The sequence below is a fragment of the Hyperolius riggenbachi genome, chromosome 7 (genome assembly GCF_040937935.1).
Source record: "Hyperolius riggenbachi isolate aHypRig1 chromosome 7, aHypRig1.pri, whole genome shotgun sequence".
Taxonomy (NCBI): domain Eukaryota; kingdom Metazoa; phylum Chordata; class Amphibia; order Anura; family Hyperoliidae; genus Hyperolius; species Hyperolius riggenbachi.
Window position 1 is genome coordinate 260,185,785 of NC_090652.1, and position 16,143 is coordinate 260,201,927.

General features: G+C 43.1%; 1 protein-coding gene across 4 annotated transcripts in view; it reads right to left on the bottom strand.

The window, feature by feature from the left end:
• XIRP2 (xin actin binding repeat containing 2) overlaps positions 1-16,143 on the bottom strand; it is a 686,858-nt gene that overhangs the window by 276,848 nt on the left and 393,867 nt on the right. The window contains exons 1-2 of one of the 4 annotated variants that reach the window (XM_068245599.1): positions 10,367-10,424; positions 5,714-5,905 (exon numbers count right to left, since the gene is read on the bottom strand). The exons of 2 other annotated variants lie outside the window; for them this stretch is intronic. The gene's annotated coding sequence lies outside the window, so the exon portion shown is untranslated. Of the gene's footprint in view, positions 1-5,713; positions 5,906-10,366; positions 10,425-16,143 lie in introns of those variants that run through there. One more of the 4 variants, XM_068245601.1, reaches the window with a different exon arrangement.

Consider the following 16,143-nt stretch of genomic DNA (forward strand, 5'->3'; position numbering starts at 1 on the left):
GGGATTCTGACCAATCATTCACCCGGAGGATCACATGTACAGGGTGGGCGGCACCTTAACACATAGATGAAATCAGGAAGGTTTATGTATAAATAGGCGTCTCCTCCGTGTGGTAGGCCAAGCCCCTGATGAGTCATACCTGACGAAACTAGTAGGGCGGAGCTTAACCACGGAAGGAGACGCTGGACCTCGAGGCTGTTTTATGTGATATGCGCATTTTATTTTGGATCTTGTAAGTGTGATTTTAAAGCTTGTTTTACTGGAATAAAACGGTGTTACACCATAGAAGTGTTCTGTCTGAGTTTAAGGTGCTGTCAGACTGAAGGACGACTATCTGGAGGATATTGGCATAAGAAAGCGTTATTGCTGGTCCTGTATGGTCAGCCATACCTGCTGGTAAGAGGCTAGTGTATATAAAGTGCATGCGGAAAAGTGGATGGCGGTGGGTCACAAGCGGTGATTGTGAGTGCGGTGAACACTGGGTGATATACAAAGATAATCGGCATACTGCACTATATGGGCTCGTTTCTTTACATGTACGTATGGGATATCATTGAAGAACAAAGGAGGCTGGAGAAGTTATACTGGCTGGGCCGCATACGCTATATGCCAACTGTTGCAATTGGCATCGGAATTTGGTGAGCATAATGGTTGTCCCCTAAAGGGAGTTCAACTGATGACCTGTTGAAGATATATTGATCTGGCTGGATATAGACATTGTGGATTAGGACTTTTACATGAGGACTTTAAAAACTGTTTATGTTACCATTACCCTGTCTGTGGGAACTGGGATCCAATTGTAGTGGATGTGGAGGTGTTTAGGATCTGTGTTTAGTATGGTGAAGGCCCCAACATTGGAATATTAGGACCCTGGTTGATGCTGTCAGCACCTTGAGAGAGATCTGTCGAGCGCTCATATCCTTTTACTATAGATATGCACCTAGGGCGTTCGGCTTTTTTTTTTTGCCTAAAAGCACTTGTGCAATGATTCCCTATGAGAGTGTTCACACATCTGAGCGGTTCATTTCCGATCCACTCAGCAAAGCGCTGCCTGTACCATTTTGGGGGCGATTTCCCTATAATGGCCGATATAGGGAAATCTGCAAACGCTTAAAAAAGCGTTTGGTACATCGATTTCCCCAGCGCTTTTAAGAATAAATACATTGTATTTATTATTCTTGTGTCAGGATTGAATAAACAAATTGCGATGCTAAAGCGCCTTGAAAAGCACTTTACAAAACAAAACAAAAAAAAACGAAGCACCCAGGTAAGCACCAGGAGGGGAAAAAAATCACTCACAAAATCGAAAATCGATGGGGTCAGCGATTTTGATTTTAGATGTGAACAAAGCCTTAAAGAAGATCTGTAAGACAACAAAAAGTGCTCCTATGGGGTACTTACTTCAGGAGAGGGAAGCCTCTCGATCCTAATGAGGCTTCCCCAGTCCTCCCCTATTCCTCCGTTCTAGCGCTGTCAGCTGCCAAAGATCTGCCGACCGACAAGCTTTTTTCCGCCCGAGCCCAAAGAAAAACCACTACTGCGCCAGCTTGAGTCTCACACAGGATTGTTATGATCCTGAATAGAGATGGCCCGAACGGTTCGCTGGCGAACTTCAGTGGTTCGCGTTCGCAGAGAACCGCAAACTTTTCTGGAAGTTCGATTCGCCCCCATAGTGCATCATTAGGGTCAACTTTGACCCTCTACATCACAGTCAGCAGGCACATTGTAGCCAATCACACTATACTCCCTCCTGAAGCCCCTCCCCCACACCCTTATAAAAGGCAGGCAGCGTCAGGCTTTTCACTCACTCGTGTGCCTGCAGTAATTAGAGAAGGGAAAGCTGCTGTGCAGAAAGAGCTATAGTTAGGCTCCTGTAGGCTTCTTAGCTTGCTCCTTGCTGATTCTTATTGCTTAAAAAGCACCCCACAACAGCTCTTTTGAGAGCTAATCTTGTTCTTGTGATCTTTCTTTTTTTTTTTGTGTGTGTGTCCCACTGACACTTGTGTTGTATAGACAGCCTTGGTAATTCCTACTGTGTGTGCCACTGCCAAGCTCAGCACATTCAGTGACTACCTGTGTGTGTGACAGGTGCACATTGTAATACCCATCACTGCATATACCTATCTGTTGTTCACTTCAATGCACCCACCTACCTACGTGAGCGCACGCAGTGTCACTGTGCCTGTCCGGTATCTGTCTGTGTGTGACAGGTGCACATTATAATACCCATCACTGCATATACCTACCTGTTGTTCACTTCAATGCACCCACCTACCTACGTGAGCGCACGCAGTGTCACTGTGTCTGTCCGGTACCTGTCTGTGTGTGACAGGTGCACATTATAATACCCATCACTGCATATACCTACCTGTTCACAGTGCACCCACCTACCTACGTGAGCGCACGCAGTGTCACTGTGCCTGTCCGGTACCTCTCTGTGTGTGACAGGTGCACATTGTAATACCCATCACTGCATATACCTACTACCTGTTGTTCACTTCAGTGCACCCACCTACCTACGTGAGCGCATGCAGTGTGATATTTAATACCACCTGTCACTGTACCTGTTCATGGTACGTGTGTGTGACAGGTGCACATTTGTAATAACCATCACTGCATATACCTACCTGTTGTGTTCAGTGCACCCACCTACCTACGTGAGTGCACGCAGTGTGATATACCACTCCGTGCATAGCTGTTAACTGCACCTGTGTGACTGTACATTGTATTAGTCAAGTCAGTGCATACCTTTCACTTCATCCCCCCCAATATGGACAAAACAAAAGGCAGAGGCAGGCCACCTGGCAAGTCTGTTCGAGGTCATCATGACTATTTAACACAGAACACCTCATCTTTCTCAGCTTCCGCATGGAAGCGTGACATATCTTCCTCCTCCTGCTCTGATTCTGGCACCCCACTTAACACTCAGTCGGCCGCCACCACCCAAGTGCCATCACCCCAGGGCTCAGCGGTGTGGACATTTTTTTGTGTGTCTGCCTCAGATGAGAGCAATGCCATCTGTACTCTCTGCCACTGAAAATTGAGCCATGGAAAGACCAAGACCCGCGTATGGACAACTATCTTACGAAAGCACATGATTACAAAGCACAAACTGCAATGGGATGACCACCTGAGGAAAAGCAGCACACAAAAGCAAAGCCACACACTGCAGTGGAAGATACCAGGCTGCAATTTTTTCTCAAAAAAGGCGATACCTAAACTGTACCATGATGTGGCCACAGTCGGCGGGGAAGGTGGACGTTCCCCCCACCCCCTCCCTCACCTCGGGGCTCTCCCCTCTGTGCTCCCCTCCAGCTTAAATTAGTGTCTGGGCAGCGGCGTGCAGCGGCTGATACATACCTTCCATGCCCTTCCAGCGTGTGTTCCTCTCGCTAGTTTCTGACTGTCAGTGATTCGAGAGAGGAATGCACGCTGGAGCTCACGGCAGGTATGTATCAGCCGCTGCCCGGACACTCATTTAAGCTGGAGGGGAGCGCAGAGGGGAGAGCCCCGAGGCGAGGGAGGAGGGGGGAACATCCCCCATTGAAGTCTATTGCGGTTCGCGGAAGTTCGCGGACCCAATTCGCGAACCTAAAATCGGAGGTTCGGGCCATCTCTAATCCTAAAGCCCTGGCGGATCTTCGGCGGCTGACATCGCTGGAATGCAGGAGGATTGATGAAGGGTCATTAGGAGCTAGAGGCTTCCCCATCCTGAGGTAAGTACTGTGACATATGCAGGACAATGTTGCCATCATAACTAGAAGTAGCCTTTGTGTCATCCATTTTGTTTATGTTCTGTATGCTTTGTGTGAAATACTACCCTATATAAACGTATGCATTGTATTTCAGTTGGAGAGAGCGCAGACATTTGTCTACTACGGTATGCAAAGAGTAAATGTTCTCATCTCCTTTGAAGTCTGCCTACAATGACATTTAAACATAACACCTAGCCTGCCGTCATTCTATAGCCCACTAGAAACGAGGGAGCGGACAATTTGTCATTGTTAAAGAGACTTTGAAGTCTCCCAAAAATGAGGTTTTTACTTTAAAAATCTCATTAACATTATTGCCCCTCTTAAAACACAGCAGAACTGCAGCTGAAAACACCCTCAATCATCCCATACTCTTGGGGGTACAATTGCAGGCTCCTTCCGCATAGAGGCAGCGCAGCTCTGCCTCTATGTGCGTCAATCAGCGCGGATCACCGCCTCTCCCCCGCCCCTCTCAGTCTTCCTTTACTGAGAGTGGCGGGGGAGAGGCAGAGATACGAGGCTGATTGACGCGCATAGAGGCGGCAGCAAAATCCACGACCAAGAAAGTTGTGGATTTTGCCGGCCGAGTAAGGGGTGAGTTAGGGGTGATTGAGGGTGTTTTCAGCCGCGGTTCTGCGGCGTTTTAAGAGGGGCAATAATGTTAATGAGGGTTTTAAAGTAAAAACCTAGTTTTTGGGAGACTTCAGAGTCTCTTTAAGCCATGATCAAAGCAAACACTGTATTGTCGTATGTAAACATCTGAAAAATAGGGATCTACCAAAAACACCCTAATAGCCTGATGTTTGCCTGTAGTTACCAAGAATGTCATTCCATAACTGAAATGTTTCCATACATGTAAAAGTGGGGCCTGGATGTACCAAAGAAGAAATTGGATTATTTTTGGATTAGAAGTTTGGGTAGCCCCTAGGGTACGTTCTATCCCAGTGATGGCTAACCTTGGCACTCCAGCTGTGGTGGAACTACAAGTCCCATGAGGCGTTGCAATACTCTGACAGCTCTAAGCATAACTCGGGGAGGCAGAGGCATGATGGGATTTGTAGTTTTGTCACAGCTGAAATGCCAAGGTAAGCCATCACTGTTCTATCCTATAAAAAACAAGCTCTCAGAGGCAGTGAGGGTCTTTTCTTTGAAGGTGGTTCCCTGAGCCAGACAAGTCCTCAATCTAATCAGAACTCTTGTCCTTCCACAGGCAGGAATTAGACATTACACAGTGTAAAGTGCATTTAGTCAACTTTTTGGAATATTAAATCTGTATTTAATAAGTAGTCCTGTGTGTACTAAGCAGAGAATGTATATCTCCTAGAGAGAGTCTGCAGTGTATTGTGTTACAGTTCAGTGCTGTATTGTATGCTCGGATTGTTCATTGCTGCCCGTGTGAGATTGCACTGTGCGTGTGGCATTCCACAGTTTTGGCCTAAAGCCCATGGCTGACCCAAGATACGTAAAACGCCAGTCTAAGTGCGTGCAGCTCGACAGCAGTGCATGAAATTGTCATAATTGTCATAGAAATGGACAGATCTCCTTCGGTGCAGGAATCTGTGTGTGTGTGTCTTGCAGAATGTGTCTGAGGGCGGCAGCCTTGTTTTAGCTTAAATAAGGTTGCTTCTTCTCTCGATTTGGTTAAACCCTGTGAGGACCAGTCTTTGCAGGCTTGCCGTGCCCATAGGGGCCCTTTTTTTTCTCACAGATCCTTTTTAAACGGTTAATAAGAATTACCTGCAAAAGTCTTGCATACGGTGAGTAGAACGCATGTAGCGTATAGCATTCTACCTATCGCACAAAAAGGGTACCATCACACTTCTTCCTGCAATTTCCGTCCGTATTGTTTCCTTTCACATTTTTTTTCAAATGTTCACATTCCGATTTTTCCATGCATACCAATGAAGTTAATTTACATGAATTTGTATATTCCGGCTGCTAGCAGGGCATAAAATACTTACCGAGCAGGGCCTCCATAGGGCATCTTCTAGCCTTCCGGTAGCTCCTAGTGGCTTTACGCAACTGGCAAGCACACGTATCCGGCATCAGGCGATCCCCACCCGTGCCGGATGCTGCAGACTTTGTCATAAATAACTTTATAATCGCATGTGCAAATTCACAAGTCCACCACTACCTCCCCATTTAAAGGGAATCTGAAACGACAATAAACTTATGATATAATAATTTGTATGTGTAGCACTGCCAGGAAACAGGAAAAGTAAAGAAACTCCAGTTGTTATCTATGCAAAAGAGCCATTGAGCTCCACAACTTTCAAAGTTGCAGAGAGCTCTGTCTTCTGAAGCTTATTATCTCAAGTGTCTGTCACTGTATTTTGTTTTTTCTGCAGAGGACAATTCAAAAGTTAATTAGCCTGCTCTGTGAAATCATTTAGAATGCTGAGTAGTGTGTAAACTGCTAATATTAGAGAATGATGCAATGTTATAAAAAAAAACTATGTAACTGAAAATAAAAATATGAGACTATTTTCTTTGCTACTAATGTTCGAGTAGTTATCCGTACTATACAACCAATTCATTATATCATAATTATTTTTTTGCTTCAGTGTCACTTTAAACTGTTGTTAGATGTTTTATTCTATACTGGTGCCTCTGTTCAAATAATAACCTAATATCTTAAAGCGGATCCGAGATGAAAAACTAACTATAACAAGTAACTTGTCTATATATCTTATCTAAGGTTTAGATAGTTTACACAGCAAATCTAGCTGCAAACAGCTTTAATAGAATAAGAATATTTCTTCCTGTGATACAATGACAGCAGCCATGTTGTTTGTAAACATTACACAGAGGCAGGCTTATCTGTATCTTGAGCAAAGAAAACTAATCCCCCTCCTCCCTTCTGCCTCTGAAATCTCTTGCTAGTAATACCTCCCCCTCCTCCTGCCCAGACTGAGCTCCCATGAGCCCTTGCTACTGTCTGAAAGTGCATTGGCTCTCTGAAAACCTGTGGGCGTGGCTTGTTTAGTTTATAGGGAATTAGAGCATTAAAACAAAAAGTATTTGGCTTGAGGAATGCCCTATAAACAATAGGAAAGGAACACAATTATGCAATGTGTAAATGTTAATCTCAGATCCACTTTAAGTCCACCCTTGGTGGAGGGGTGTTATGCCCTATTTTCCTAGCTACAGAGAGTGACTTCTTAACCCGAGTGGGGTCAGGTCTAATCTCCCCACCTGCTGTTACAGCGGTTGCCTTAGTGGTAGCCCATCTTTGGGAGTATCCTTTTCACTATATTTATACTACATGATCAAGGTCTCTCAACCGTCTCTCCATTTGTGTCAAAACATTTCAGAGATACAAGTAGTCCTCGTGTACAAAACATACACTACATATTTTTGTTGTTAAAAGTTACAGTATTCTATATACTGTTATAAGCAGCTTAAAGAGACTCTGTAACAAATTGTTTATCTTTATTTCTTCTATGCTATAAGTTCCTATGCCTTTTCTAATGTGGTCTGGCTTACTGCAGCTTTTCCTAATTGCACAGTAGCTGTGTTATCTCTGTTATATGATCTAATCTTCTCTCTATAGTCGGCACAGTCAGGCTGAGGCAGTCAGACTGGAATGTGCAGGGCTGCTTGTGATTAGCTAGAAGCTGTACACACCCCCTGCAGGCTCTGTGTGACTAACACACTCTGCTTAGCTGAGCCTATTAGAAGCTGGTTAGTTTGTTTGTAAACACTGCCTAAAACTGGCAATTACAAGCCAGGTTTGCAGCAGAGAATGGCAGAAACAGCACAGAGGGGACCAGGAGCACATAATGAATAGAATGGTATGCTTTTTATTGTAAGAATTTCAGAGTACAGATTCTCTTTAAAGCACTTTAAAAGCACATTGATAACTACCAAAAAAAAGCAGTTTCTGCTATCTGTCCCAATCCAAACTTGTCCAAAAGTAAATCATTTATCCATGACTCACCATGTTTAGGGCAGGACTCACCTTACAAACAAATTCAACTTACAAAAAACGTGGAATCTGAAACCAATAAAGCGGGATTGTCAGCCATAAAATCAAATTCCATGTACCCACTACTCTATGTTTATTATGCAGTCTACAACCTGAGCCTTAATTACAAGCATTCCAATTAATCATAAATGTTTCTGCTGTAATAAATCTTATCTTAATCATCCTGGCTTTATTTGGTTAATTGCCGAGGAGAGGGAATCTTGTTATCTCCCCTCCCACATTCCAGCTCCTCACTGATTGGCTGAGATGCAGTTCAGTGTGATAAAAGGCTGAGAAGGGAGAAGCTGCTGAAATCTGATCTATGCTGTACATGGGTTTACAAAGCAAGCTGGATATGACAGTGCAGTTTCTAGAAGAAAAAAGAGTAAGGGAGGAAATGACATCAGGACTGGCTGTATAAAATTCACTGAAATCAAAACTTGGACAGTACAATACATATATAAGTAGAACAAGTGTTTATCTACTTATGCATGTATTTTTTTCCTGGGATAATATGGTTGCCCCTGCTGTTAAAAGAGGAAATACAAATGCCAACCTCAAGATTTCTGTTACCACAAGTTTGCATTCGGTTTTGGAAATGTTAATGTACAATAAAGAAATCATGTTGCTAGAGACTTGTTATATAAATTGATTACAATGTATGTATTTATTTTCCCTTCTAAAATGCTTCCACCCAAATGACTGCAAGTGTTTGCTTCTGAAGAGCCAAAACCCAGTATCCACAGTCTGCAGTCAGGAGGCTCCCTGCTGGGCTGTAAACAATGGCTTGTCTGCTGCAGTAAAGCACAGTCAGATGTTTTCATGGGCTGCTTTTCAAAGGAACGCATAGTTGAGATTCAGAGCTTCACTCTTTAGGTGAGTTTTGAAAGCAAATTACCCTTTATTATCTTGCAAAAATTGTCTCCTTGTTGTAAAGAATAACAGGAGAGGCGCCCTGCGGAGTTGTTAATGAGAATTAACTCATCAAGGCAGAATCCCCTCTGATTTCTCTTGCAATCACTGTAAGCAGAACCAGACTAAAGGTGGCCATACATGGTACAATTTTTTTATTTTTTACTCGATTAGATAATTTAGTTTGATTATTCCCTTAGATCAAATATAAAGATTTTTCCATCATGTCCGCTTAGATTTTTCTCGAAAAAACGGGATAATCGTTCGAATTTCTTGATCGAAAAAAAAAATATTTTCAACTTTCATTCGATTCGATCATTTAGATCGAAAAAACGATTTTATTGTATGTGTATGGCCACCATAAGGCTCTAAGACTGGTCAGCTGTCAAAACATCAGATTTTTTTTTTTTTTAAATTGCTTCGTCCAGTCCCTGGAAGCCTATGGACTTGATTCACAAAAGAGAGCTAACTGGTAGCACGGCCATTTTCGCGTGAATTTTCGCATTGCGCGCGTTCGCGATTTTTCCGCGCGAAATGATAAAGTTTTCGCGCGCAAACACGAATTTTCACAGGAAACCGATATCGATTTTGAGGAAAGATTCACGTTTGCGCGCAAAAACGTTATCGTTTCGCATGAAAATTCGCGATCACGCGCAATGCGAAAATTCATGCGAAAACGGCCGTGCTAACAGTTAGCACTCTTTTGTGAATCAAGCCCTATGTGTCCCTCAGGGCAGCTCCCCTCCGTAGCAGCCACCGACCCTTCTGCACATGCGTGAGCACACAGCAGAGCAGTACTTCTGCACCTGTTGGAGCGGTGTAGGTGAACTTGAGACGTGGTGCAGATGCAAGGAATTGTGGGGAGGAAAGCGAAGGCAAAAATTTCTTGGAAACCATGCTTTTGCTTGGTGGATTGCCTGGCCAAAGGGTTGGTTCACATGACGGCAAAGATATGTACCCTCAGGGGTGAATAGAGGGATGTTTTAGTTTGGGAAGTACACACTATAGTATGCTAGTAGGGCTCCGTGGTACTGTGCATGCGCGGGGGCAAGCTCGATCTTACAATGCGCGGCCATGTTTGTGGAAGATTAGGCACTCGGCCAGGACTAGGAGGGGGCTGCGTTAAGAATCTGGGGCACTGTAGACCACCAAGGGAAGCCTCAAAAGGATCCTGAGGCTTCCCTCTCTGAGGGGTGATTATTAATTTTGAACCCGAGCTTCGTCTCGGGTTCTCGTTAAAGAGGAATTATACCAAAGATAGTAGTGGGAGGGGGGAAAAAAAGAAATCAATACGTTGCAAAGAGATACTTTAAAAAATAGAAAGATCAAGAAATTATTGATACTTGTGTAAATTATTGTCATTATGTTAGGCCCACAATGAGCCTGAGGGTAATCATCTTACTGGCAGACGAGAAAGAAAAAACAGTATATATAATGTACAGGCAGTGGCATAGTTTAGGAGCTCTGGGCTCGTGGGTGTTTTACATTAGGACCCCTCAAGCACTCTATACATATCAATTGATATGGCATCCCAAAGCCTGCCAAGGACAGCTACGTCTGAGAGGTCAGAGCTGTAAGCAGAGGAGGGGAACAGTCTATGAATGGTTACAACTAATCAAAACACACATAGCAGTGATTAATACCAGCATAGCACCAAAAAAATAAATAAATAAAGCAGTCAAAAAAGGGCCCCCAGTTGGCCCCTCTAGTCTAAGGGCCCTGGTGTGGTCACTACCTCTGCATCCCCTGTTGCTACGTCACTGCTCACCGGGGGAGGTACTGCTTCCTTGGCAGTTGGAAAAACATGCAATTTCCAACAGTGCAACAACGTTCGCAGACAGGAAACTGTCATGACCATAACATCACACTGTGGGAGGGGTTTCATGGCAATATCAGCCTCCCGCCCCCTCCCGATGATCTATTCGAGAAAAGGTAAATGTAAAGGTTAAAGGGAATCTGAATTGAATATCTATGCAAAATGATTGCAACCTGTCTCTCTCTGTTTGTTGTTTGTTTAAGATTTTACTGCAGGAAGGTTCAAAGTGTCATTAGCTCTGCTCTGGTTCATAGTTTAAAATACAAAGTGTAGTTTGTAAACTGCAAATATTAGAAAATGATGTAATGTTATAATAAAAAGCTATGTAATTAAAAATAAAAAAAATATGAGACTCTTTTCTTTGCTACTAATTTTCTATTAATTATCTTTTTTTTTCGCTTCAGTGTCACGTTAAAGTTCCGTAGACACTTTTAAAATGTTTCCTATCTCTGCCTTTTTATCTGCTTAAAGGGATACTGTAGGGGGGTCGGGGGAAAATGAGTTGAACTTACCCGGGGCTTCTAATGGTCCCCCGCAGACGTCCTGTGCCCGCGCTGCCACTCACCGATGCTCCGGCCCCGCCTCCGGTTCACTTCTGGAATTTCAGACTTTAAAGTCTGAAAACCACTGCGCCTGCGTTGCCATGTCCTCAATCCCGCTGCTGTCACCAGGAGCGTACTGCGCAGGCTTATACCATACATCGATGGCCTGCGATGGCAAGTGGCACTTAACTTGGTATATGAAAATTGGTTAGAAAACCAAGAATTTTTGGTGTAAAGTGTTGTCTAGTATGTCTACAAAATGGCTGCAGGGATGGCAATAAAGTTCGTGAATGGTGGGATCATGTGAAAATTAGCTCCTTCTGTAATTCTAGTGTGGCTTTTGTGAACCGGGGATTACCCCGCAGCAATTTTGCTGACATCACTGTGTGCCAAAAATTCTTGTTTTTGAAGCCAATTTTCAGGTTTCCATCCAATGTAATGCAGATTGCAGAGGCTGTTTAAGGCCATTTAGCATGGGGAGTTCGTCAAGTGCACTGCATGGATTGGATTGTATTAGGGCTCTGGGGGAGAGGGAGAGGCTTGGCTGCCCTTCTCCCCCAGAGCACCCCCATAGCATGGACCATGCGGCCTTGTCTCCACAATCTAGCTATCCCATCTTGCATCTGGGACAAGGAGTTAAAGAGGCTGGGGAGCCTCTTTATTTTTTTTTTAATTTCCCACACTCTGAACATATAAAAAAAATTAACAAAAACATTTATATACATGTTCAGAGTGCGGGAATTTTTTTTTTTAAATTACGTGGGGTCCTCTCCCCCCCCCCCCACTTTAACCCCTTGTCTCCATGAAGGTCAGGATAGCCAGTTTGCGGAGCCCCAGAAGTATGGGGCTTCGCACCCTGAACTATACCAGCCCGCATGGTCCATGGTATGGGGGGATCTGGGAAGGGGGACAGCCACGCCTCCTCCTTTCCCCTAGATCCTTTGTCCAATCCATGGACAAGGGGCTCCTCTGGTGCCCCAGAAAGAGGTGGGGGTCGATGATGTCCTGGGGGGGGGGTTCATGGTGGCATTTGGGAGTTCCCTTTAAGAAGGGGACCCCAAGATGCCCGCCCCCCTACCCAGGGGAAATGAGTATAGGGGTACATAGTACTCCTTGCCCATCTTAATTAACCAGATATACTTGCCTTTGGATAATCCCACGCCAGTATCCTCAGAAGTTATCCCACAGCAATATGCTCTGATTGGGGAGGTCCTGCGCACCCAACGGACTTCCAGTGGTAATTTTCTGTATGACATGATGCAACAATCACATGAACATCACTTGATCAATTGATGAATCCTGCTCCCTGCAGTCTGTAGGTTTGTGTGTGTGTGTTGGGATCACTCACATATCTGCAATCTACACATCAGGCCTGATGGTCAGCCTGGATACAGTTAGTAATGGATTACACATAGCACTAATCGGATCTGCTGTCCTATCTCTGAGATTTGCACACAGGAATTTTTACCTCACTGGTAATTGGGAACAGGCCTGTTCAGAAATACACTTTTGTTTTGACTATGATTTCACTTTGCCCATATCATGGTACATATATAGTTCTTCCCTCTGCTTTATTGTTACAGCCTATAACTCATAAAGCTGTCAGCATATTTCCTGCAGACTTAGCCAGCAGCTTCTGACCTTCCTACAGTCCTCGTGAATGGGATATTTTTTGCCACAACACCATTTGTCAGGCTGGAAGCTGCACTTACGAGAACTGGAAATGAGTTTAACGACCCATTCCCCCAATTCTTGTCGCACTGCCAGTTCTTTTTGCTTCTTTGTTAAATCAGAATATTTTCCTTCTTCCTCGCATCAATATTTAAACATGATTTTTTTTATTTTTTAATCTTCAGAATTGTTTTATCATTTTAGTTTATTTCTTTCAAAGCAGTATTTATTACTGCCAGATAGTGTTAGTGTACTTATACTGAACTTAAAGTGAAGCTAAAGTGAAAATAAACTTATTATACAATGAATTGTATGTGTGGTACGAATGATAAATAGAACATTTGTAGTATAGAAAAGAGTCTCATAGCTCTATTCTTAGTTTTATAGCTTTATTCTTATGATAGCATCAGCCACTATTAAGAAGCAAAAGAAGAAAAAGTAAGGATGTTTCCTGGAGTGAAACTTTATTATTTGTCTTCATCTTGAGAAATAACATGCTTTTGGCTTCCATTCACTTTTCAGGAAACCTGGACTGAATTGGACAAGCTCTTTTGCATAGATAAAAACTGACATTTTTTTTTAACTTCTGCTGTACTGGTTAACAGAAAAGGACTTCAGATCATTTCTTAGTAGGGCTAGTACTATATATGTATATCTCATCTTGTCAAATGTCACTTCAGGTACTCTTTAAAGCCCTCGTTAGACCTGGTAGCATGGCCATTCCTGGGGTTTGCTTTATATAACTTATGCATAGTAAAGTAGGACTTGCTGTTGCCCCAAGTGTACCAGTTTGGCTTTCGTGGTAGCTGTATTTGCCCCAGAAGCTGTAAAAGTTTGTACAAATTTTTAAATAGGTTTACCAGGCTGGCCTCTGTTGTGTGCCTCTCCCCTTGCAGATGCTGATGAGTACTTTATCTTCTATGTGGAGGATTTCTCCCCAACATGAAACAGAGAAGGTTAATGGGCTGCCTGATGAGTCTCTGTTGCCTGTCACTGATAATTATCTGATCTGTTACTGTGACCAGCAAATGGTGGTCTGGTGTGTTATTGAAGGACTTTCTGCTACTGAAGAGACCTTCCCCATACTTATTTGCATCAAAGGATATATAAGTTATGATATCATCCCATCACTCACCATCATTCACCATTATCCTAAAAATGCCCCAGCCGCAAAGCCAGCATGTTCTCATTAATTGGTTTTCCAAAGAAGTGTCCTTCCCCTACTGCCAGCAAGCTCGTCTCATGAATCTCCAAGATGCTATTAGTAGAATGGTATTTAGTAGAACAGAATTGAAGTTAGTAAATGCCTGTACACACATTTGAATGATGTCACCGGATGGGAATCAGGACCTGATCCATCGGGTGTCATCGTCAGAGCCGAGGCTGTACAGACGCAGAGTCAGTTGTACAGCTGAAGACGCATTCTGTTGCTATACGGGGAGCGGAGGGCTGATGGAGGGGCATCGCAGTGGGCGGGGCAAGCAGTGTCAGCGAAGGTATTGGGGTCACTTAAGCAAATTGATCCCTCTAGCGGATCACTTGCCAGATTATCATCTGAGGCGGTCATAATTGGCCACCTCAGCCGACTTAAATCTAGTGTGTGTACAGGGCTTAAAGAGGAACTCCAGTGAAAATAATGTTATAAAAAGTGCTTGATTTTTACAATAATTATGTATAAATGATTTAGTCAGTGTTTGCTCATAGTAAAATCTTTCCTCTCCCTGATTTACATTATGACATTTATCACATGGTGACATATTTACTGCTGGCAAGTGATGTCACTGGAATTAGCTGCTGCTTGTTTTTTTGGCAATTGTAAACAGCTGTTATTTCCCACAATGCAACAAGGCTCCCACAATGTGATGTCAGTACCCCAGTGCTGTGAAGCGCTGACATTTGTTGGAGTGGTTTCACCACAATATCAGCCATACAGAGCCCCCTGATGATCCGTTTTAGAAAAGGTACAGATTTCACATGGGAAAGGGTGTATCAGCTACTGATTGGGATGAAGGTCAATTCTTGGTTATGGTTTCTCTTTAAATCAGGTGAGTGTTTGGGGCTCAGGAGACTATATTCATGGCAGATAATTATAGCGGTGCTGCTTGTATTTTAAATTCCCCACTTGACACCAGGGCTTTGGGGTATATTATCTCTACCTATTGTGAGTTGACTTCATCATGGTTATTGACACTATCCTGCTGCACTATTTAAAAATACATAAATAGTTACCTTACGGGCTTAACTTTTTAATACATATGTCATAAGGGTATATATTATTGCTAATATTTTTGCAAATGGGGGCTTGTAATTAATGACGGAAGTAAAATGGAAAAAAATACACCTTTATTTCCAAATAAATTATTGTTGCCATACTAGGGAAATATTTTAAACGTTGTAATAACTGGGAATAACGAGCTAATAAAAAAAGTGGGTTTTAATTACAATAGCATGTATTATTTTAAAACTATAATGGCCGAAAACTGAGAAATAATGAATTTTTTTCTTTTTTTGTTCTAATAATCCCCGTTAAAATGCATTTAGCATAAAATAATGCTTAACAAAACATACCACCCAAGGAAGGCCTAATTAGTAGCAAAAAAACAAGATATAGATAATTTCTTTGTGATTAGTAGTGATAAAGTTATTGGCAAATTAAATGGAGGAGGGCTGAAAGGTAGAAATTGCTCTGGTCCACAAGGTGAAAAACCCCTCAGTGGTGAAGTGGTTAAATCATTGTGGGAAGAGGTTATTAGGTGTTTTGTGTTTTTGAGAAATAAGCAAGGAGGCCCGGTGCACACCAAAACCCGCTAGCAGATCCGCAAAATGCTAGCAGATTTTGAAACGCTTTTTCTTATTTTTCTGTAGCGTTTCACCTAGCATTTTACGGTTTTGTGAAGCGTTTTTGGTGTAGTAGATTTCAGATATTGTTACAGTAAAGCTGTTACTGAACAGCTTCTGTAACAAAAACGCCTGCAAAACCGCTCTGCACTGCCGTTTTTCAGAGCGGTTTGCGTTTTTCCTATACTTAACATTGGAGGCAGAAACGCCTCCGCAATCCAAAAAATGCCTCACACCGGGAGTATGCGTTTCAGCAAAACGCCTCCCGCTCTGGTGTGAACCACTGCATTGAGATACATTGACCAAGCGTATCCGCAGCCGCAAACGCCGAAAAACCCGCTCGGTGTGCACCAGCCCGGAGAGAAGAAGTAGACTTGATGGGAATGAGCCAAGTCAGGGCAAGCGCCTTCACAGCCATTTCTGTTTGTTTATTAATAGAGGATTAACTGTGTTGGAACCAACTGTATTTTTAAAGCTTAGTTCCATTTTAAATGCTATTTCCTCATGTTTGACTCCATGCACCTTTTATGCTGGTAACACTGCCATACATATCTAAATACTGGAAAGGATGGCAGATTTTGCTGAAACTTTCTGGCTGCTGAAACAGTGAAAAGCAGCCAACCAGACTCAGTTTTGTTCAAATTG